This window comes from Megalobrama amblycephala, linkage group LG3 (assembly GCF_018812025.1).
Source record: "Megalobrama amblycephala isolate DHTTF-2021 linkage group LG3, ASM1881202v1, whole genome shotgun sequence".
NCBI lineage: Eukaryota > Metazoa > Chordata > Actinopteri > Cypriniformes > Xenocyprididae > Megalobrama > Megalobrama amblycephala.
Genome location: NC_063046.1, coordinates 20512728 through 20537673, shown reverse-complemented (window position 1 = coordinate 20537673; position 24946 = coordinate 20512728). Strand labels below are relative to the sequence as shown.

Here is a 24946-nt window from a genome sequence, read left to right as displayed (position 1 = left end):
TCATCACGCCGGTATGGACGGTTTGTTGAGGAACTGTGGCACTGGCTGTCGTGTCGATGAGGCCTTAACAGTGGATGATCTAGTTGACTCGATCTATGTTGATACTTCAGGGCTGCATTGTGGTCGTGTCAGGGCACCGGTCTGATCGGTCTCATCTGGATACGGCCCGGATCCAGTTGACTACGGTAAACCTCGGGATAAACAGAAAAACTAATATTAGCGGCTACTGTGCCTACTGAGCCTACTGTGCTCGAGGCGCGAACTCAAGAATATGCGCGCACCACATATTACTTTATTATAGCTTAACTAAAGCGCAAAAGAAACTACGAGCATGCCACGTCGTTATTCTGTTGTAAATGAAGTCATGAATTTACCAAACATGTGATTAAAGCTGCCTCAAAACTCTGCATGCATGTATTTGTTAACATGGTTTTAGAGCTATTGTTATCCAGTTTGTTGGCCTTAAAACGTCTTAAAATGAAATCTAAATTTTCTCGGGGCAGCATGCCCCCGAACCCCCCTAGCAAACTATGCTATATATATATATATATATATATATATATATATATATATATATATATATATATATATATATATATATAGTGGGTACGGAAAGTATTCAGACCCCCTTACATTTTTCACTCTTTGTTATATTGCAGCCATTTGCTAAAATCATTTAAGTTCATTTTGTTCCTCATTAATGTACACACAGCACCCCATATTGACAGAAAAACACAGAATTGTTGACATTTTTGCAGATTTATTAAAAAAGAAAAACTGAAATATCACATGGTCCTAAGTATTCAGACCCTTTGCTGTGACACTCATATATTTAACTCAGGTGCTGTCCATTTCTTCTGATCATCCTTGAGATGGTTCTACACCAGTGTTTCTCAACCCTGGTCCTGGAGGACCCCCAACACTGCACATTTTGAAAGTCTCCTCTGTCTGACACACTCATTTCAGGTAGTGGAGTTTCTTCTAATGAGCTGATGAGTTAAATCAGGTGTGTTTAATTAGGGAGAAAGACAAAACCTGCAGTGTTGGGGGTCCTTCAGGACCAGGATTGAGAAACACTGTTCTACACCTTCATTTGAGTCCAGCTGTGTTTGATTATACTGATTGGACTTGATTAAGAAAGCCACACACTTGTCTATATAAGACCTTACAGCTCACAGTGCATGTCAGAGCAAATGAGAATCATGAGGTCAAAGGAACTGCCTGAAGAGCTCAGAGACAGAATTGTGGCAAGGCACAGATCTGGCCAAGGTTACAAAAAAAAATTCTGCTGCACTTAAGGTTTCTAAGAGCACAGTGGCCTCCATAATCCTTAAATGGAAGACGTTTGGGACAACCAGAACCCTTCCTAGAGCTGGCCGTCCGGCCAAACTGAGCTATCGGGGCAGAAGAGCCTTGGTGAGAGAGGTAAAGAAGAACCCAAAGATCACTGTGGCTGAGCTCCAGAGATGCAGTCGGGAGATGGAAGAAAGTTGTAGAAAGTCAACCATCACTGCAGCCCTCCACCAGTCGGGGCTTTATGGCAGAGTGGCCCGACGGAAGCCTCTCCTCAGTGCAAGACACATGAAAGCCCGCATGGAGTTTGCCAAGATGGTGAGAAATAAGATTCTCTGGTCTGATGAGACCAAGATAGAACTTTTTGGCCTTAATTCTAAGCAGTATGTGTGGAGAAAACCAGGCACTGCTCATCACCTGTCCAATACAGTCCCAACAGTGAAGCATGGTGGTGGCAGCATCATGCTGTGGGGGTGTTTTTCAGCTGCAGGGACAGGACGACTGGTTGCAATCAAGGGAAAGATGAATGCGGCCAAGTACAGGGATATCCTGGACGAAAACCTTCTCCAGAGTGCTCAGGACCTCAGACTGGGCCAAAGGTTTACCTTCCAACAAGACAATGACCCTAAGCACACAGCTAAAATAACGAAGGAGTGGCTTCACAACAACTCCGTGACTGTTCTTGAATGGCCCAGCCAGAGCCCTGACTTAAACCCAATTGAGCATCTCTGGAGAGACCTAAAAATGTCTGTCCACCAAGCGTTTACCATCCAACCTGACAGAACTGGAGAGGATCTGCAAGGAGGAATGGCAGAGGATCCCCAAATCCAGGTGTGAAAAACTTGTTGCATCTTTCCCAAAAAGACTCATGGCTGTATTAGATCAAAAGGGTGCTTCTAATAAATACTGAGCAAAGGGTCTGAATACTTAGGACCATGTGATATTTATGTTTTTCTTTTTTAATAAATCTGCAAAAATGTCAACAATTCTGTGTTTTTCTGTCAATATGGTGTGCTGTGTGTACATTAATGAGGAAAAAAAAAAAAGAACTTAAATGATTTTAGCAAATTGCTGCAATAAAACAAAGAGTGAAAAATTTAAGGGGGTCTGAATAATTTCCGTACCCACTGTATATAATTGCATCTACTCCAGTAAAACAATTTGGGGGAGGACCCACCCACATTTTTTTTGCTTCCGACACCCGTGGTTTAATCAATAGTTATCTCATAGCCTTTTTTGTTAGAACAAACACTTTTGAGGTTTTGTCTTTGCTTGTAGCGATATTAAGGGACAGGGAACCAAGTTATTGAATGTTTCTGCTGCTTAGCCAATCCTATTTCTGGATCATTAGTTGATAAAGTTAGACATTAATTGAATCAAAGTTAATGTAATAAAAATATGCCTTATGGCAGTTCAAAACATTCTCACACGATTTAGCAAACTTTACATTTATATATTTTTTCTTTCTTTTTCTTTCTTTCTTTCTAGAATGTTAAATAGCACAGTGTCAAAAAGCATAATCATAAAAGCCATGTCACCTTTATTATTTGCTTTATATCTGCACAAACAAAACAGCTTCTTTTAGGCTTAAGCCCTGCAATAATTTGGTGTTTCATTTGAGTGTTTTCACTTAGTAGTAATTGACAGAGGAAAAAGTGGAAAAAAGTGCACTGCAGAAATTAAGACGTGAGTCATTGCAATGAACACTTTATCTGCCGCAATGTCTTTAAAAATATTTTTTAGAAAAGAAAAATGCCGTATCCGAAATTGGAATGTCAGTTTAGTGTTTTTTTTCTTTTTACCACTAATGTTTACCAAATTTCCTCTCTAATGTGTTTTTATTTTATCTATGGTCCAGTCATCAGATTCTATCGGTCTTAGTAATGGCATGTTGTTTGTCAGGTCTGAAAAATTATATTGAATATTTATTGCATTGCAGGGCCATCTTCCTGCAGATGTCAGACTGTTATTGGTGTTGTTTGCCACATAGCAGTATGTTGTTTACCTGAGAGAAAACTTGATATTAAAGCTGAAAATGATTTAATCAGACCTGTTCCATTATATAATTCTCACAGCACAATTTAATTTTATTTAGCCATTACTTAACCAGGCAAGTCACTTGAGAAATAATTATTATTTACAACAACAGCCTGGCAGGAGAATAACAGCCTCATGGAGGACATACATTTGAATTTTAATATTATATTTCCAACATTTCCTGTGTATTTTCAATGCAGATAAAAAAGTGCCCAAGTTGCATTATAATGCCAGGATATGCCTACCTTCAGACAACTAATGACTGGTGAAATGCCTCAGATGGAAAACAGACATGCTATGTAGGTACTATTTTTCCCAAAATATTTATAGAATATTTACAGAGTATTTTCTAAAACACTGGGTGTAAAATATTTTTGGGGAGAAAAAAAATGTATCTCATTTTAACATGGTGTTATATGATCTTGATAGCTTTAGTCAGAGTATTTTTTTTAATTTATACAATATTCTCATGAATTCTCATCTCCATGAACTTATGCTGCTTTTCATTCAAGTGGCTTGTTTTTCAATCAGCCCCTGATTAAAATCAGATGTGTCTCTGAAGTTGGTCGAGAACTTCCACTTCTTTCTCCTCCATCTCATTCTGCTTCCCTTGTGGGTTTTTATCAACACTCAAGCTAATTAAATGGTCACAGTCCCAGAGACTGCCATGAGCATGAATTATTTTCTCTGCAAAAAATGAAAAATCCATTCTGTATTCAAATAAACAGAGACACAATTTATGGATTTCTCTTGGTTTATAAAAAATGGGGCCGTTGCAGAAAGAGTGGCATTGGATATTAGATCAAGGAAATTACACTGAACAAAACTGGAAAATATTTCACAAGGGCAACTCAGTGATAAAATGATGTCGCTCACAGGAGTATTGTTTTCATAAACCTATATGAACTTTTTTTTTTTCTTCTATAGACTAGCATCTTGTCCTTATGCTGAGTCACTTTCTAATGTTAACAACACTGTTTTTACGAGTTTACACTTCAGAGTATAAGAGTATGCTATCCGAGAGGAGGGCTCCAAGCTCGAGTACTCCCCCGTATCCCTGCTGGTATAGGAACTATCCAATAGTAAGAAGTTGGGGAAAACTGTTGAGGAATAGGTGAGTTGGCTATGTATACAGGCCTCCTCTCGTGCTGATTGAATAGATCATTTGAATGTGTTACTCCTGAACTTTTTAAATAAAACTCATGTAGTGAAGCCCCTCATTTCTTCCAAGATGTTTTTCTACTTCTTGCCATAAATCTTTTTTTATTGTTGTACAACAATAAGACATCAACAAAAACTACTCAGATAACCACTGATGCCTCTGAAGAGGTTTGTTTTTGTTGGTTTGTTTAGCTGGATAGCAATTACAGATTAAACAATAATATCCCCACGAGACACTGAGCTTTAATGACTGCCTTGCATTAATGATGTCTGCTATGTCAACACAATGGCTGTTGTGTTACCAGAGATGAATTGTGCATTTAATAAGAACAATAGTATACACAACAATCCTCAAGCACCTCTCACAGCAGCTCTTACCATGCTCTCTCTCTCTCTCTCTTTCTCTCTCAAAAAATCAAAAGGTTTTATGTCCAGCTCAAACTAGCTTTGGTTGTGGCTTTGTTGTAAGCTCCTCAACCCTTTCTGGTTTTCATTTTTGTGCTGCAGCCATACACATGCCACTTGTGATGTCGGATATAATGCAGCTTGTTCAGACCTGAGCTTACAAGCTGCAATGCCTTTCTGCTGTAGATATCAGAGGGATTTGCATTGTTCACAAATGTTGATTTGTAATCTGTGGCTACTGAGGGACAGAACATGTTGCATTTTTTTTTTTTGCATTTACGTGTTTTTTTCCTTTTTTTCACCAGAAGTCTTATAGTTTGTTGATTTCTCTTTAGACCTCTTTTAATACAGTTTGTGCTGTTTATAATCATTGAAACGTATACAAGTAAATAAGCAATAAATAAAACTAAATTTAACAATTCGCTCTATTGAAACTATAATTGTGCACTGTGTTCCAAATTATTATGCAAGTGACAGTAGGATTTCAGAACTATAAACAGATTTTAGTTTTAAATCAGATTTCAGATTGGTTTTTCAAAGAATGTTTGTTTTATTTGTCATATCGTTTTAGATAACTGGTATCAGTCTCAGACAGGTTTGTTAAATAATTTGCCAGGTCTTCTTAGGTAAATGGAAAACCCTACTTAAAGAGTTCCACATTATTAAGCAATAATGTAGAACTCTTTATTCCACATTTGTTCCACATTATTAAGCAAGTCACAGTTCTCATGCAATACGGGGATGAAGAAAGATCTTTCTGAAGATGAAAAGCAAGAAATGGTGCAATGTTTTACAAAAGGCATGAGGTCAACTGATAGTTTGAGAAAACTGAATAGAGATTGTCTACTGTCAAAAGATTTGTGATTGATTTAGACCACAGATGAACTTGGTCATATAATTATATGGTCTTATTGAGGAAGGTTTCTGTAAAACAAATTTATTGCATTAAAAGGGCAGCTAAAAAAAAGCTATAAAAAGCTTGTTTTTATACAAGTTTTTATAAAGCTATAAAAATACTTTAAAAATTGAAAGTATTTGACTCATTAAAAACATTGTCTGTGATCCAATCAGAAGTGGTCAGCACTTAATACGGGTAGAAACAGGATCTCACCCTTCAGAAAAGACCAGCATGAATTGGTTTTCGTTGGTTTGTGCTGGTTAATGCTGGTGTGATAACTAACATGGTTTTTCTTGGTAAGCTGGTTGACTAAAATAGTTTTTGTGAAGCTGTTTTGGGGGGGGGGAGCTCTAATCAGTGGCAGAAAAGTGAAGGATGGCCTTTGTGTTGCTGTTTGTAAACATCACGCCTGAATTGCTAGTACCATACAGAGACTGATGGATCCTTCTGCAGTGGCATCAACCCTTTATTTACAGATTACTGCCCTTTATTCTGTGTCACTTATAGTAGTTGGGAGGGCCAGAGAGCCATTGAACTCCACATTTTGGACAACACTCATCTGGAGGTATGACAACACAACTTCATCAGGCTTTTATGCTGGAGGGTTATCTCTTTGTTGGTTATGAAAAGTAATATTGCATACAAAAAGTAAATTCACAATTAAACAACTACGAAATGAATGTTGCTAATTTTTACAGCTGCTTCTTATGGTATTTCTGTCACAAGTGTTTAAAATATTTTTGTGTCTCTTTTTTTTTTCATTTTAGAACAGTAGGATGTAAAAAAGAGGGAAAGCAAAGGGCCCCTGATTCTGGGACATGATGTAAACTGGACTCAAATATGCATCCTTGTAAGTCATTCACTCTTCTTTGTCACATTTTGTTGTCATTTCAAGGTTTGTCATTGTTTTTATTGAAATCTGACTGGCCTGACACAAATTTTGTTTAAAACAGACTAAATTTATCTTTACCTTCACTGAAAGGCTTATGTCCTTGGTTGTTTGTGACCGCACTGTATTCTTGTCAGAGTTTTTGTGATTGCTTTACAAAATTTGTTGTGGGTGGATTCATGACATTCTGTCTCCAGGGCAACGCACATTTAAGTCTGTACATGTGACAGAACCGAGGTGATACAACAGAAAATATCCACCATTAGTACAAAAGACAATGTTTTTGTTAGTTTGTCTTATAATTGCTTTGAATAACTTTTTGAATACATTTCACACTATAGTCGGCAGATGAGATGTTTTTATGGAGTGCATTTGAATTTGCCACAGCTTTAGTAAAATGCACATTCATCATGGTCATGATTGAATGAAAAAAAAGTGTATCTCAGAAGATATGGTAGATTCAATATAGATTTGAAATTAAACTATATTTCATTCATACTGCTAATGTTGGATTTGTTCAGGCTTCTTGCAAATTATCTGTCAGAAAATCCCTCTCCCGATCTAGTATACATTATTAACATTATTATTGTTTCTGGTGCAGCTTCCACTTGTGTGCTTTTTCCACATGATGAGCTCAACATATGCCTGGCCCAGTTATTAATGCACACCTTAAAGAGCTTTTTGTGAGTGCATTCATCAGCAAAAGAAGTCTTGCTCAACTCTTTTTTTTTTTTTTTCCCATTAAAAAGTGCTCCACAAGCGAGACTCAGAAGTATTAAAAAACAAATTAAATATAAATCCCTAATATGCAAAGGCATCCAGCTATTGCTGTAGCTGAATAAAAAGATGTAGGCTTAAATGTTTTTGACTGATGAAATGTGAAGAGAATTGGCACACAATTGCAACAGTATATGGTTTATATTGTGTTCTTCGAGCCATCTCGGTTATGTTTCATAAGGATAATGTATGTATATTAATAATGCAATGCTAATCTATATTGTATAGCTGTATAGAGTACTATAAAATAATATAATTTATGCCTCATTCTGTTATAAGAAGATACAGCAGTTCACGAAAGAAAGTTACAACCCAAATTCCGGAAATGTTGGGACGCTTTTTAAATTTGAATGAAATGAAAACCAAAAGACTTTCAAATCACATGAGCCAATATTTTATTCACAATAGAACATAGATAACATAAAAAAAATGTTTAAACTGCAAAATTTTACAATTTTATGCACAAAATGAGCTCATTTCAAATTTGATGCCTGCTACAGGTCTCAAAATAGTTGGGACGGGGGAATGTTTACCATGGTGTAGCATCTCCTCTTCTGTTCAAAACAGTTTGAAGACGTCTGGGCATTGAGGTTATGGGTTTCTGGAGTTTTGGTGTTGGAATTTAGTCCCATTCTTGCCTGATATAGGTTTCCAGCTGCTGAAGAGTTCATGGTCGTCTTTGATTTATTTTTCGTTTAATGATGCACCAAATGTTCTCTGTAGGTGAAAGATCTGGACTGCAAGCAGGACTGGAAGGTCTCCCTCCTCTTTAGCCCGGAGGATGTGGCGTCCGTGATTTCCAACAAGAACGTCAAATTTGGACTCATCTGACCATAGAACACTTTTCCACTTTGAAACAGTCCATTTTAAATGAGCCTTGGCCCACAGGACACAATGGTGCTTTTGGACTATTTTCACATATGGCTTCCTTTAGAGCTTTAGGCTTTAGTTGGCATCTGCAGATGGCACGGCAGATTGTGTTTACTGACAGTGGTTTCTGGAAGTATTCCTGGGCCCATTTAGTAATGTCATTGACACAATCATACCGATGAGTGATGCAGCATCTTCTGTGGGCCCGAAGACCACGGGCATCCAATAAAGGTCTTTGGCATTGTCCCTTAAGCACAGAGATTTCTCCGGTTTCTCTGAATCTTTTGATGATGTTATGCACTGTAGATAATGAGATTTGCAAAGCCTTTGCAATTTGACATTGAGGAACATTGTTTTTAAGGTATTCCACAGTCTTTTTACACACTCTTTCACAGAATGGAGAGCCTCTGCCCATCTTTACTTCTGAGAGACTCTGCCTCTCTCAGACAGACCTACAGACCTGATATCAATTAACTTAATTAGTTACTAGATGTTCTCCCAGCTGAATCTTTTCAAAATGTTTTGCTTTTTCAGCCATTTGTTGCCCCCGTGCCAACTTTTTTGAGACCTGTAGCAGGCATTAATTTTGAAATGAGCTCATTTAGTGGATAAATTATAAAATTTCTCCGTTTAAATATTTGTTATGTTATCTATGTTCAAAGTCTTTTAGTTTTCATTTTATTCAAATATAAAAAACGTCCCAACATTTCCGGAATTTGGGTTGTATTTCAAACACTCGATTTACACAATAGTGTAAATAGTGCAAATAGTTTGGAGTAAAAATGTTATTCTAATATATTATTGTACTTTGATGCTATATTACTAAGTAGTGATGAGAGAAATTAACCTTTTCGAAGCTTTGAATCAATTTTAATCAATTGACTCAATTGATGCACGGTCGCTTCCGTGTAGCGTCTGGACCAATCAGCCACACAATTATTCATTGTATTTAATGAATTACCCATAAACTCACTCTCACTATCAAAGTTCTCTGAACTCATCCCCCTAAAACTGCAACCAGCATCCCAAGTGTAGCTAGCACACAGGCCAACCTAGGTGTCCTGTTACAGATATATGGTACTTTTATGATCCAGAAGAATGCTGTAGAGACTAGTGACTCATTCTTCCTGAGAAGGACAAATAAACTCTCTTAATCCTATGTATTCTCTATATAACCACTTGGGAAATGTATAAACATGTATCCAATTTTCCCATCTCATGACTTTCCTTTTATAGGCTTTATTCTATGTATTAATTCTCTCTTTTGAACTATTTTGGTATTAATGTTCCATAGTTGCAAATGTATAGTTGACTGAGATCACATTGGCAGCATGCTTGGTATCTACGGACTCCAACTTTCATTTCCTATTTGGTAATTTATGTTACATGTTACTAACTCTGTGACACATTAGTATTATAAGAATCTAGAGGGTTCTTCTCTCAAACATCCAATCCAGTGTCTTATGCTAATATCTTGCTACAGAACAAAGACTCGTAAAACTTCCCTCCGAGGGGGCAACTCCTTATTGGCTCAGACACCTTAAGAGGGTGTGACGTCTTCACCCCTTATATTCACGGATCACAAGATAAAACCCCTCTCTTCCTGCTCTTCCTCCTCTTCTTCTTTTTTTTTACTGACAAATGCTGACGTCAAGATGACGCTTTAAGAAGCTAGAAGCTTCTAAGGAACCCCAAGCTTGTGCCAGGCCTTGGCCTAGACCTTCCATTCACCAAAGATCCTCTGAATCCAACTGGTTCTCTTTCATCAAGACAATATCAGCAAAGATTCAACAGGAGCCTCCACAAATTGCATCAGGACAGTTTTAATTCAACTTGGAGAGACATGCAAGTATCAAACTTAGTCTCATTATCGGATACATTGAGTATCCTTACCCCTTTTAAAGAAGGGCCTGTTAAAACTAAACTGGTGGTTTGCTCAAGGCTGTTGATCTGCTGAAATGTCCAACAATGCTGTAACCTCTTGCTTCCTGTCCTCTGCTTTAGCTCTCTCTCTCTTGGTAAACTGTATGCATGTATGTGTGTGAATGTTAGAGTAGTTTAAGTGTTTAGTCTAGTTAATAAAGTCTTGTTCATGTCACACGTAAGGTTGTCCGTGTTTTGCGCTCATATACGGGAGTCCCTATTCATGTCGGTCCTGACTACAAGCTTTTAGTAGAATAAGATAGTTATTTCCCATAACCTGGAAATGGACATTTCTTAGAATTAATAAACAATTAACACTGTGTGTTCATTGAACACCAGGTTAATTGATGGTAATATTAATTTTATTACATTAAGTTAATTTTATTAACTGATTAAAATATTAATAATTAATTATAACTAGTTATGATTAATTATTCATATTTATTTTGAGCTAATTTGCTGCATCCGCATATTTTAGGCTGCATCCGAAATCTTAGGCAGCTGACCTATGGAGTTAGAAAAGACAAAATAATTCACGCAAAAAACATGATGAACACATGTGTAGCTGATTTTACATGCATGAAACCTAATTCACGTGCGCAAAAAACAATTAATGTGCGCAAAAACATATATATACATGCACAAAAAGCAATTCATGTGCACAAAATAAAATTGTATATTCATAAAATACATTTCACAAATGCAAAACAAAATTCATAGATATACAAATGTGCTCAAAAGTTTTGAATGTTTGAAACTTACGAGTTTATCCTCACATTCGCGTGTGAATCACCTTGGATTTGTGTGTATGTATTCTGATATTCTCCTGGCACTACTCTTTAGCCAATCGGATCAAAGCTTATCAATCGACCATACATGATCACATGAGGGCATGCCTACCTGGGTGTTACGTCATCTGCTGTCGACCAGTTCAAATCATGTAGAGAAGTATGTGCAGTTTGATCGTTTCTTCAACATTTAATTTGTTTACTGAAGTAAACGAAGTTAGAGATCAGTTGAAGCTAATTGAACTTCTGTTTAGTCCGAGTGTGAACATAAACATTTATTTTAAGTATTGATGGATTCTTATGTTTACTTCATAAAGAATTCATGTGCATACCAATGTTAGGATTTTAGATAAACTCCATAGAACGCATAACAATGGTTTGACTGATGAGATTTGTTGTACAGACAATAATGAAAATATAATGTTTATTTATTTATTGAGGATAGGAAAGAGCAATCACAGCTAGGGGTGTGCAATAAATATAGTCTGCAATCATCGTAATTATTTTTTTAACAATGTGCGATCTGACATCAAGTATATCCCTCACACACCCAGAGAATGCACACATACATTACATGATATAGTCTTCTATAGATTAGCCTAGCGATTATACATTTAGAATGCACGCTGCAAGATTTAGTCTATATATCTATTTTAATTTCGTGTGATATTTATTAACTATAAGTGCAGTTTTTCTCCAGATATCAGCATGGTAACAAATGTGACCGCAACTTTCAGACACCGGGCCTTATTTTAACAATCTAAGTGCATGGTCTGAAGCGCATGGTGCAGGTGCACCATGAATCCTCTTTTGCTAGTTTAACAACGGAAAAAAAGTTCAGAGTGACAGGCGCATGGTCCAAAAGGGTTGTACCTATTCTCTTAATGAGTCATCGGTGTGTTTTGGGTGTAACATGCAATAAACAAATCAGAGTCTCCTATTCCCTTTAAAAGTCAGTTGCGCTTGCACCATGGCGGATTCGCTATTTACATGGTGGAATTTGCAAGCGGAAAGACCTTTCATTTTTAATATTTAAAAATGTTTGTGTGCCCCTGCATGTTTCTGTGTGTGTAACAAGCAGCGTGTATGCGCCCGTCTATAGACGCACATCACTAACGCCCTTTAAATAACAAAAAATAAATAAAAAAATACTGCGCCATTGACTTCAGACCAGGTTTTTGTTGGTCAATGGTGCAGTCGTTTTGCCCCAAAATAGCAACCTGCCAACAATGCGTCTGAACACACCTTGTTTTCAGACCAGCATGCCCATGGGCAAACAGATGGGCACGAGTGCATTTGCTATTTAAACAACGTGGTGCTAGACGTGAAAATTATATTCGTCGGGCTGAAACTAGCAAAAAACACTTGCGTCGCGTCTGACGTCGCATTGTGCCAGGTGTGATAGGCTATGATAGGGCCCGCCATCTTTCATTTTCTAGCTGAACTGTCACAGAATGGAAAGCACAGGATTATGAGATATCAAAGGCAGTGAAGGATACATCTATGCTGCCTTCAAAAATCGATCAGATGAATGTATTTCAGGAGACAGAAAGTGAAGCTAACACTGGATTCGGATGTGCCTTGATGCCTTCCTACCTTGGAATGCATCCTCTGAAGGCAGCATTTTTAAGTTTTCGGATGCAGCCTCAGCGGGCGAATTCCAAACGGTGTTTTTGCACCCTTGAAGGGCACTTTGGAAATGGAGATGCCATCCATAGGGATGGTGGTCCTCCAGGTTTTTCAAGCCAAACTCCTCTGAGCTATGGATGAGTCTAGCCTAGATCCAGCTGCTTTTTAAGAGCTGCACAGCACGACTGACCTGGCCCTGCATGCTACAAAGTCTACAGCCCTGGCAATCGGCAGGTAAATGGCCAGTTTGGTGGTGCTAGAGCGCCACCACTAGTTAAACCGCATGGAGATTAAGGACGCGGACAGGACCGCCTTCCTCGACTCCCCAGTGACATCCACCGGCTTGTTTGGACCCGCTGTACATGGCTTCGCGGAGTGCTTCACCATAGTACAGAAGTCATCACAAGCAAGTGCTTTGGCTCGGCGGCTGTTTCAAGTCGCCAGAAGGCTCCGCCGACTCAACAGCCCACAAAGCCTGCCCTGTCGCCCGCCCAGCCTCAGTCTAAGCCAGAGCCTGAGCTCCAACAGCGCCCTCAGCCTATCCCTTTCATAACAGACCCCCGAAGCCATCCTGATCCGTCATGAGAGAAGAGGAGATGGTTAAGTCCCACAGAGGCCAGATCACCCTTGAAAAAGTCCCACATTTTCCTTCCAACCCCCCATTCAGCTCTGGTGGGGGGTTGACTTTGCCAACTCTGCCCGTCCCACCCACACTGCACATGCACAAGGAAACTACCGCTGTGATAGTGGACCCACTGGCTATAAAGAGCACTTTTCCTCTTCTCAACAACATGATCATCAGTTCCCTGCCCCCCAAAAAGCTCAGACTCTTTGCTGCCCGGCTTTAGGTGTGGGAAGCCATCCCAGGCGTGTCAAGCTGGGTTCTGCAGACTATAAAATGAGGCTACTCGCTTCAGTTCGCTCGCAGGCCTCCCCGCTTCAGGGGTGTGGTTCAAACTTTAGTTCAGGACAACGGCGCTCCAAAGTGCATCTACTAGTGAAGGGTGCCATAGAAATGATCCCTCCAGAGAACAGTGAGTAGGGCATTTAGAGCCGCCATTTCCTTGTTCCAAAGAAAGATGGTGCCCATCCTCAACCTCAGCCATCTGAATTGTGCATTATTGAAGCAGCCATTCAGGATGTTGTCTTTGAAGTAGATCCTCACGCAAATCTGCCCAGAGGACTGGTTCTTATCAGTGGATCTGAAAGCCAGATAGCCCTCATCACTGACTGTTCTTGATATCTGCATTTGAGGGGGTGGCTTACCAATATACAGTCCTCCCATTCAGCCTGTCTCTGGCTCCACGCACTTTTACCAAGTGCATGGACGCGGCTCTCTCCCCTCTGAGACAGGCGGGAATCCATGTCATGAACTACCTCGACAACTGGCTAGTGTTGTCTCGGTCGGAGGACAAGCTCTGTGCACACAGGTCACTGCTCCACAGTCACCTGGAGCATGTTGGTCTCAAAATAAATTCAGCCAAAAGCTTCCTGTCTCCCAGCAGGCGAGTTGCTTTCCTGGGAGCAGTTATTGACTCGGCCCAAATGCGAGCCTGGCGCCTGGATCACGCCGAAAAAGTTTACTAAGAATTCAGCTGCTAGCAGCATCTTTCAAAGTAGGGGCTTTCCTTCCCCTCAAAGCTTTCCAGAGGTTTCTTGGCCTGATGGCAGCCGTCTCCTCAGCATACCATTGGGCCTGCTCCACATGTGGCCCCTGCAGTATTGTCTGAAAGCCCGAGTCCCACTTGGCAGCAGGGACATTTGCGCCTCAAGGTGGACCATCGCTGTCACAGCTGTGGAAGGTCTCTTGCCTATCAGACAGGCGTCCAATTGGGACTGACCTCCAGATAGAAGGTTGTCACAGATGCCTCCAACTCGGGTTGGAGAGCTCTGTGTGAGGGTAGACCGGCATTCGGCTCCTGCTCCAGCTTGGAGCAATGCCTGCATGTCAGTGGCCTCGAAATGATGACTGTTCTTCTTGTAGGGTCCGCGTAGTAACACCCTAGGACTGTGCATTTAATTAGCATTTAAATTCTGCATTGAAAAGGTTTTAGTGTTGCTAATTAAATGTTAATCCTTGGGATAAAATAGCTGGTGTGAATATTACAATGTACAATCTAATTGAAATGTCTTACATAATGTACCTTAACCCATGTGGCATTTAGCATGGCAAGGTTTTCCATCTATAACTCTGAAAGGATTGTGGTTTTTCATATGAACATTAAAGCTGTTGTTCTGAAGCTTATTTTAGATTTGGGCTAAGAAAGCAGATGAGACATGTGAGAACACACAAAAAGACACACACTCTTAAAAATAAAGGTTCTTTATTAGCAACTATGGTTTCATGAAGAACCTTTAACATTCATGGAATTTTTAATTTTACAAAATGTAAATGTGCATTGTATTGGAAAAATGTTCTTAAGACTATATTAACTTCTGATCCTTTGTCTTTATGAAATAATCTAGAGATGGGCTTTTAGACAAACATTGGTTACAGTGACATTATCTCTGTTCTTTCTCTCTTTTTCTCTCTCCCTAATATCCTTAGTAAAGGGTTCTACTCTTCATAATAAATCTGTTTACATTTCTTGGCTCTTAAATGGTTCAATAGATCCTGTGTTGGGTATGGGGTCGGAGCTATTTTCTATCACTGAATGATTTTTACAGGAAGGAGTCTAAACAAATTAAATTGTACATCATGTATAGAATTTTTAGTGAGTGAGTGCATCATGGAGTTGAACCACAGGGGGCTGCTGGGAAATTCATATCTTTATGCAGTTTAGTGGTGTTGTTGACAGGTCTAGATAAAGTTCAAGCTCCTAAACATGTCAAATTTCTGGGTTTAAAAGAAAAAGCCTAATACTTTCTTTCACAATTTACTGCAACATAATGCATCGAAACCCACAGAAAAACATTGAAATAAATAAATAAATAAATTAGGGCCCTGTATGGGGCTTATCGTGAATATTCATGAATATGCAAAATGGTATGAAGGGGATTTGTTTGCATAGTTTTTCCACAGTTAATGAGCACTTGACCAAACCTCCTTTCTCTTGCTGTCTCAGAAGACACTGAGGTGGGTACAAGGGTTCTGGTTTTACAGCAGATCTCCCTGAGGCATTGTTCACAGAGGCACACATTCTGACAGAGCACACATATTTAGAGAACAAGTTTAGCTTTATATCTACAAATAAAGCGGGCATAAGCGTATGGAGATAGATTTGACTCTACCCACAGACTACTCAAGCCAATCAGATAACGACCACATTGCGCTGACCAATCGTGGCATGTTCTCACTACAACCAATCCTGTTTTGCTTTACAATCATGGGCAGTCTCGCCCTGCATTGGCAATGGCTTTAGATAGGAGGTATAGGGTTCTTAAACATAGGTACAGTAAAAAGATGTTTAAAATTTAGATTCCGTTATACCATTAGACCGTGTTAGGGTCTAGCTAGCCTCTGTTTTGTTTGACAACACTTTGAATGTCAACAGGAAGTTACTCCGCCCAGATTGCTTGCTTATCCTTTAACTTAACTAACTGGATTCAACCTTAAACATGCGAGTTCGTGAAATATGAAACTGTCGTCAAGCAACAGCCAACAAACATTTTAATGACGGATATGAGCAGCAAACCAGCTATTAAACATTAGGCCTACAAGTAATAAAAAAATTTATTAAATGTTTTAACGTTACCATTGTTTGTAGAGAAGGCCTGCTTGAGTTCTTTTTAAACATCTGACAGGTTGTTGAATTCCAAATAGACGGGTTTCTTGTATACAAACTATATTGGATGCACACGCATTCAAGGGGCAAAACCGCTAACAGGTGTTATGGTGTTCTTCATGCACCTCATGGGAGGTAACAGTCATTTATGCTGAGAAAAGAGGTGGATGCAAATCTCTGCAGGTAGCCTACAACATCTGTTCTGCCTAATTATTTATCACCATTAATGAACCCCACAAAGAATATTATATTGTTTTTAAACAGTACTTTGGAGGTGCATGCGATTCTTGGCATGTTATGCAGAACTCTGAATTTAATTCATTTCTGTGATACATATTTTTGTGTATCTCATTCTGTTTATTTGTGCATATTATTTTTTTGTGAATCTCTTTACATTTATTTGTGGGTCATAATCTATTCATTTTATTTAGAATAATGGAAGAAAAATACCCCAATACGAGCAGCGCGTCAGCTTCACGTCAGCGTAACTACATAGTCGCTGCAGCTGCAGACATGCGCAGACAGATCGGTGCATGACATCAAATTGCCGAGAGCAAATGACTCCTTATGCTTTTGAATCGCTCTCACGGTACTTTGATGTCATACGCTGATCGGTTTGCGCAGCGCCGATGCATCTCGAACAATTGACACTGGAAGTGTTTGTACAGCGGCTCCAACCTGCATGTTAAGTGAGCATTTCTTTACAAAGACAACTAGAAATTTATAAGTTGTTCATTTATAAATGATCTGCTGTGACATCACAACCATGGTGCATTGTGGTCTACAGCTCTGCCTGAAGTGTACATGGTGAATAGATTTGTTCCCTCGGTCAAAATCGAAGGGCCCGAGTGTCTGTCCAGATAAACTTCCCTTGTCCACTTGACGAAGTTGAACACACCTTTAAAATGGCGGTGGAGATTCCCCCAGAGGAGAAGTGCTTGGGGATGTTGGCAAGTGTATTGCAGTGTCCCAATTCACCCACTTACATTATGCCCTAAATGTGTGTGAAGAAAACATACATTCTTTTGAGTGTGTAGCAGAAGAGGAATAATAATCTTTGGGACATACTACCTCGTCATAACTGCGTTTAACAGCTCTGTCACTTAGTTATGTGCATCCTGTCACAGTTTAAAATGCCCTGTCAATCATCTTGTCACAGTTAAATCCTCCACATTCAATTTAACTTCATTTCCTACTAGGACTCTGCGATTCTATTCTTCTGCATTCTATCACGATTTCTTTGGTCAATAGTTCAATTTCGATTTTAATCATGATTTTGACACACACAGGCACGCTTTACATTCATAAATGCATTCATTGTGAATTTGAAACATATTTCCAAAGAAAACCAATTAGACCTTTATCAAAAAGCTGTAACATGTCTCTAGACAAAATAATCAATAAGTAAAAGGTGTAACAAAATGTTTCTAGAACAGACATATGGCAAAATAAATACTAATGTAGGTAATCAAACCATCAAAACAATATAAAAAAAACATCCCAGACTAAAGTCTCTCAAATAACTATAATTAGAACGTTTAAATGTTTAAAGGTTTTTTGCTAAAAAAAAAACAGCATGTCCACCATTTCTGGTTTCAAGCATGAACGTTGACATAAGCAGCCTATGACTATAAATGAATTAGAAAGGTCTAATGATTAATTATAAAATATTATATTATTATGATAAAAATCTGTGACAACAATTTCTTTATTTTTGTCAGGAGGTATGCAAAATCATTGTAAGTCAGTGTATTTAATATTAAATATGTGCCTCTTGCATCCACTGTGGAAACTCCTGTACACTGGAGAAAAACATATTGATTATAGGTTTCCCTCAAAGTTCTTTAGAGAGAAGAATTTATTTTTCATATTTTTACCCAGAATAGGATTGAGTGAGCTTTACTTAGTGCTAAACATGTCTGTTTCATACTGGACACCAGAGAGCACCCTTGAGCAGAAACTGCAAATTATGTCTCGCAGAAGTACCGCAATCGGTGTGACCGAATAAAAAGAAGATAGAAACACTTTGATTGATTAAACATGAATATAATAAATAGACGACTAAGACAATACATGGTTTATCTGTGTTCTTCAAGCCTTCTTGGGTATTTCCATAATAATAAAGTGTATTTATAAAGCAATACTAATCAAAATACAATTTCAAACACTCGACTGACGTTATGAAGTGAGTTTGGAGTAAAAACACATTATTAAATGTTGTCTTTTGTTGGACAAGTGGTTCATAAATGCTTACTTTAGCTTGGAGCTGCTGCTTTGACACTGTACAAACGCTTCCAGTGTGAATATTTTCACGTGTCTGCAGCTGCAGTGACGATGTTACACTGACGTGAAGCTGACATGCCGCTCACGCTTGTGGTGTGTAAGTGAACAGCAGGAACTTATGCTGCCTTCATGTGCTCCCAGAATTTTCATAAATACGAGTTTCCTAGGTAAAAATTGCACATGAACGCCCTCTCATTTCGAATGAATGCGATTAGCTCGTAATCACGACTTCAGAAGTGGGAATTATCAAATTTGCGATAGCACTTGAAGGTAGCAATAAATACACAAAGGTGATGAGCTAAATGCTAAACATCTGTGATGATAGTTAGTGTCCATGGTAACAGATAGGTGGCAGGAAAATCAAACAAAGGTCACACTGTATTTTTTGTATTTATTTCAACAAATGACAACCAAAATCAAATCCATAGAAGCTTGTGAACAGTCTTGCAGTGGCTGCGTTAAAGTTCTGCTAATTCACAAGCCGAGTGAGAGTCATACTCACAAATGTAATGTAAATTATTAAACCAAACAAAATACAAAACTTTCAAAAACACTCAGCAATGTGATTATTTTATTGAGTGAAAGGCTGTGGGTTTAATCAGTGACATTATTACTAGATTTGTTATCCGCCATCTTCTCGTCACTTCCCCATCACTGTAGAAAAGACGTATTACATTGTCCAGTTTTCCCTTGAAAGATGATGTGAGTTACTATGGCTATTCTCAGTGCACCTTGAATGACCTACAATGGCGGCATTTTTTCAAAATCATGACAGAAAATCAAAATACAGCTCTAAACTCACTAGCAGATAGGCAGCGCGATCCTCCCAGTATGGCATATAAACAAAGCAGTTAGAACTCAATGTCAGGATTCTGTTTTGCCATGTCTTTTATTTTGTAATTTGTCATTCATGTTCTGTTGTAGTTCTTGTCATGGTCATTGTAGTTTTTATTTATGTTAATTAGTTCCAGGTGTTTCTAATTTTAGGCCTATTTAATCATGTGCTAGATCTTGCTCTGGGTAGAGTGTTGTTGATTTGTATGTGTGCCTTTCATGTGATTATGGGTGCCTTGAGCCTATACTTCATGTTCTGTGTCCTGATCAAGTGATGGATGTATCTCATGTTTGGAGCTATTCAACATCTTTTTTGCTGCATATAGATCCAGATTGTTGTTTGGTTTTTTTGTTTTTTGAAGCCACATTATACTCAACATGGCTTGACGTCAGCTTCACATTCTCTTCTTGAAATATAAAAGTCTTATATATTTCAGAATATGCAAAAAAAAAAAAAAAAGTATAGATTTTATATTATTAAGATGTGAAATTAAGATATGTTTTAGTGAATTCTGAATGCTCCATGAGTAAAGGCCAGTTTTTCCTTAAGCTGATGTTATCTGCCCTGTATATTGTCCTCTCTTGCCTCAGGGGAGATAAAAACTCATTCTCATTCTGGTGAGAGCTCTTTTCCTGCTTTTAGTATATCTGATAAGGTGAACTGGCTGCTTGTGAAGACAGGGGTCAGATGAAACAAACTGAAAGTGAGTGTCTCTGCAAGCTTATGACACAGTGAGACTACATGGCTAAGTGTTGAGTGTGTCTGTGTGTTGCGGGGGATTAGTATTGATCCTCTGACATCACTCCCAAATGTTGCATCGATCAGCCATCTGATTTATGTTCTTTCAACGCAGTGCAGCACACGCACTAATGACCGAGTCACGTGTTGCTCACCAGCACACACGTTACACACAGAACAACCGAACATGCAGTGAGGGAGTGCATTGTTATATTCATTTAGATTATTTTGGATTTGACAGAATCTTTTCTTACATTGTGTTCTCTGTGGTAGATTTCGCATTTTTTTTTTTCTTGGTATGTTTTCCTACATGTATTAGGATTGAATTGGATCAATCAGTACATCTCCTGCTACTGACAAATTCATTAATCTGTATAAAAAATCATCCTATTTTAATTCCCAGTCAAAATGAATTCAGTAATCAAAACACTACAAAGATTCCAGGAGCAACTGACATGGACAAAGAACCAAAACATCAGTTTCTGCCTATAAACCCAATAAACAATAGATATAATAATCTGTATAAATAATGAACCTAAAATTTTATAACCTAATGATAAAATTATTTTAAATCACTATGGGGCACATTTAAGTAGGAATAGTCTTTTCTAAGAGTCAGCTGTGTATTATAAAGTGTAAAGCATTCTGTTGTAGTGTACTGTATAACAGTGACTGGTGACTGTTTTTTTTTTTTTTTTTTTTTTTTTTTTTTTTTTTGACTCATTAACCCCCTCTGTTGGCACATATTACATACAGCTGTCAATAATTACTCACCCTCGTGTTGCAAACCCAAAAGACCTTTGTTCATCTTTGGAACACAAATTAAGATGTTTTTGATGAAATCCAAGGGTTTCTGACCACCCTATAGACAGCAATTTTAAGGCCCAGAAAAGTAGTAAAGACATTGTTAAAATAGTCCATGTGACTACAGTGGTTCAACCTTAATGTTGTGAAGCGACACGAATACTTTTTTGTGCGCAAAAACAAAACAAAAATAATGACTTTATTCAACAATTTCTTCTGTTCCCTGTCAGTCTCCTATGTTGTTCACGTTGTGAACACAGTGCAGCACTTCCGGGTTCTACGTCAGAATGCCATTTAATAAAAAAATATCTTGATTTGTGTTCTGAAGATGAACGAAGGTCTTACAGGGTTTGGAACGACATGAGTAATTAATGACGTTTATTTGGATTATTAATTCAAAGCTTATTTTAAACCGAAGCTTTTTTATTAAAATATATTTCCTTAAACATCTTTTTCAAATAGCACAATATTATTAAATTTGGTATTTTTTTTGCCATGTAGCATGGTATAATGGTATAATTTCATTGTATTCTTTACTATAAAATACCATTGTATATGAAATGAATGTAATAGCTTTATTCACCAAGATCTGATTGTTATTTTGTGTTGTGCTAATACTTTGTAAGTGTATTAGTAGTCAGGCCTTGATGTGCCTTTTCAGGTCTGCTCATGAAGTTCAGGGTCAAAGACAATCAGTAGCTTGTAACTCCCCGTGTAGCATCCTTAATTAGTTGTGCTTTTTTCAGGTTTTTCAACAGAGTGTAGGACACATTGCAAAGACAACCTTGTTCTGTTAGCGACTGAAGAGAGTCTAAGGAGTCACGGAGGATTCTGTTCAAGTTGGAACATAACCAGTGGTTCAAGACAGCAGGTGTGTACAGAATGTGCAATTTTATTTACAATCTTAGAAGATTTCTAGAAGTGCACATATACCAGGTCACTATAAGATAAGAATACATTAGTGCTATAGGCCTTATGAGTCAATGGCATTAAAAAAAAAAAAAAAAAACAATTAACGAAACATTCAGCATTTGTGAATACAGTGTTGATATTGTTGAAGTGCTCGATTAGATCACTGGTTGAGTTTCTAAAAATGATGACCATGTAAAGACTCAACACAGAACCCACTCCTGTTAATATTGGCCGACGGGAGAACAACACGCTCATTGTGTTATATAGTCAAAACCACTGTGTAATATTTGAAATACCTAACATACTATTAATTTAAATATTCCAGGAGCGAGAACAGGGTATTCATTTTAGCCATATTTCTTTATAAACAGAATAGTCCAAAAGAGGGCAGCATGCTTCAGTTGAAGATTGTGTTTCAGGACCAAAGGCTTTGTTCAGGATGCTGTATTTCATTAACTTTGTACTGTACTTATTTTAAGTCTCCATTAAACGCAATACATTGATACATTCCAGATGTTTTTTGTTGTTTTTAATGTTTTGGTCAACCAATTTGTTCTCTAAATCAGATACAACAAAATATGTCCATCTGGGATGGAAATAACAACTAAATTAAACAGTATGTTCAGAAAATATGAACTCTTTGATGTTTAAATATAGGCCTACTTAAATACTTTAAATATAATAAATATGCTATTTGGAAGGAAACTGTATTAAATGAATATATATAGATAGATAGAGATATATTACTGCAGCATTGTGCAATATTATTCCTAAACAGCTCAATCTGATTAAAAAAAAAAAAAAAAACACTAATTTGTTCTAAAGCAGGTTTTGATTATAAAATGTACTTTTAAATGGTATTTTCCATAGGAGAATACAAACTAATGTGCACAGAAATGAAACAAATCAATACTTATCTCATAAATCTTATTTCGGTCTTCAAAACTAACGCACACTTTTATCTAGTGATTGTTTTGAAACAATGCATATTTGCACATGACAGGCACAAAACACGTTACCAAAACACCAATCCTTGAAAAGAAAACTAGTTTTGAACCGGATTTGTGTGAGAGTAGAAAGTTCTTTCTTTCTTCTTAACTCTCTTTACGAGAACAGAGTATCAAAAACCACATCGTCCCCCTCCTACACAATCCACGGATACCGTGTTCTCTATCTTCCTCCCACAAAGGTCATCAGAGATGAAGAGAAACACAGGTATTCTGAATAGTAAACAAAGATTTTGGCAGGATCATTTCAACAGTGTGAGAATGTGTTCAGACCATTGCAGCACGATAATTTACAAAAGTTGTTGTCTGTGTTCTTCTCTGAAATTTTATTTAACAATGAAATGAATCAGTCAGATGATTCATGACAGATGAATATTATGCAGCATTATTCATTCTCATTGGGGCTTCCGTAATTATGAAACAACAGTTATCTGGGTCCCTTTATTGTTCTTTTTTTTTCTGTTATTCTCATGCAAACTTTCAGTATTTGTCGAAATGTGCAAGTATATCTGTTTGCATAGCATGATAAATTTTGTATTTAATTTAGCTTGAAGTTCATAATTATAAGATAAAAACATCACAACTTTTAGTAAACACTGTGTATGTGCCACCTGAGACCAGGTTAAGAGCAAAGTGGCTCTGCAACTGATTCTGCAACTGCAGCCTGCTAAACTAAATTAGCCAAACTAATCAAACATGTTGAGTATTCAATGAAAGTTATGTGTTAATGTGTAGATTAGTTGACATCAAGTAAATAAAGACCACAGGAAATGTGAACATGGCGTTTTTACGCCCACATGCGTCAAAGAAAACATTCTTGTTTGGCGGTGTGAATTCCTTGTAACTGATATAAACCTGCTTTGTCCACACTTTTATGTTTTGTATTTTTCTCTATATTGTCTGATATTGTGTTTTTTTGCTTACAACAGTGCAAAATGGGACCAGGTCAGGTTACAAGCGGAAAACAAATGATCATATAGGTGTATTGTTTATCATTGTGTGTGTGTGTGTGTAGGTGTGTGTGTGTGTGTGTGTGTGTGTGTGCGTGTGTTTTTGTGACATATCAGGACACAAATTTGTATAATGACATGGGTATGACATGGGTATTACAAGGAGAGGGTGACTTACGAGGACATTACTCCATGTCTCCATTTTTCAAAAGGCTTATAAATCATACAGAATTAGTTTTTTTTTTTTTTTTTTTGAGAAAGTAAAAATGCAGAGTTTCCTGTGATGGTTAGGTTTAGGTGTAGGGTTGGTGTAGGGCGATAGAAAATACGGTTTGTACAGTATAAAAACCATTACGCCTATGGAATGTCCCCACAATTCACAAAAACAAACACGTGTGTGTGTATTTGTGTGTTTTTATGTGTATATATCCTACAGGAAAATTGAGTGTGTGTGTAAAAAAAAAAAAAAAAAAAATTGTGATTTGTTATCACTACTTTTTCTTTTGTCAAATCAACTTTTAATGAAAGTTAATGTGGTTCAGATAACAAAATATTTTAAGTTTAAGTTTCTGCTGATTAAACCAGTTTCTCCATTGTATTGGCTCAAATGTTTAATTTCAGTGAACTTAAACAAAGTAACTTTTTAAAGTCAAACCAACAGTATTTTTTTACAGTGAATGTATAATATGTATAATATAAAATGTATATAAAAAAGTTTCTCTCTCATCTATGAGACCTGCTAATCCTGAATGGACTTTGACATTATCTTCATGTCACTTTAGAGCACTTCAGTGATTCAAACAAAAGTCATCATAGGATAACAATGGTGTAATCTGATTAAATATTGGTCATTACTTATATAACACATAACACTTTTCTTGTGTTAAATTAAATTAGGTAGCTACATTGAAGACTGAAATTTGTGCTGTGTATTATTTTGTGAGTATGTTTCCATGGGAGAGAAATTTGCACATGAATTTATGTTTGGGTGAGTGTGATGACAGATTATAATTAGTTTATTT

General features: G+C 37.6%; 1 long non-coding RNA gene across 1 annotated transcript in view; it reads left to right on the top strand.

Moving 5' to 3' along the window:
- Positions 1-22458, top strand: part of LOC125264816 — a 31589-nt gene extending 9131 nt beyond the window's left edge. Inside the window, exons 2-5 of the long non-coding RNA XR_007184131.1 lie at positions 6302-6359; positions 6562-6644; positions 21802-21926; positions 22339-22458. This is a non-coding gene — a long non-coding RNA (uncharacterized LOC125264816). The remainder of the gene's footprint in view (positions 1-6301; positions 6360-6561; positions 6645-21801; positions 21927-22338) is intronic.
- Positions 22459-24946: the final 2488 nt, after the last annotated feature.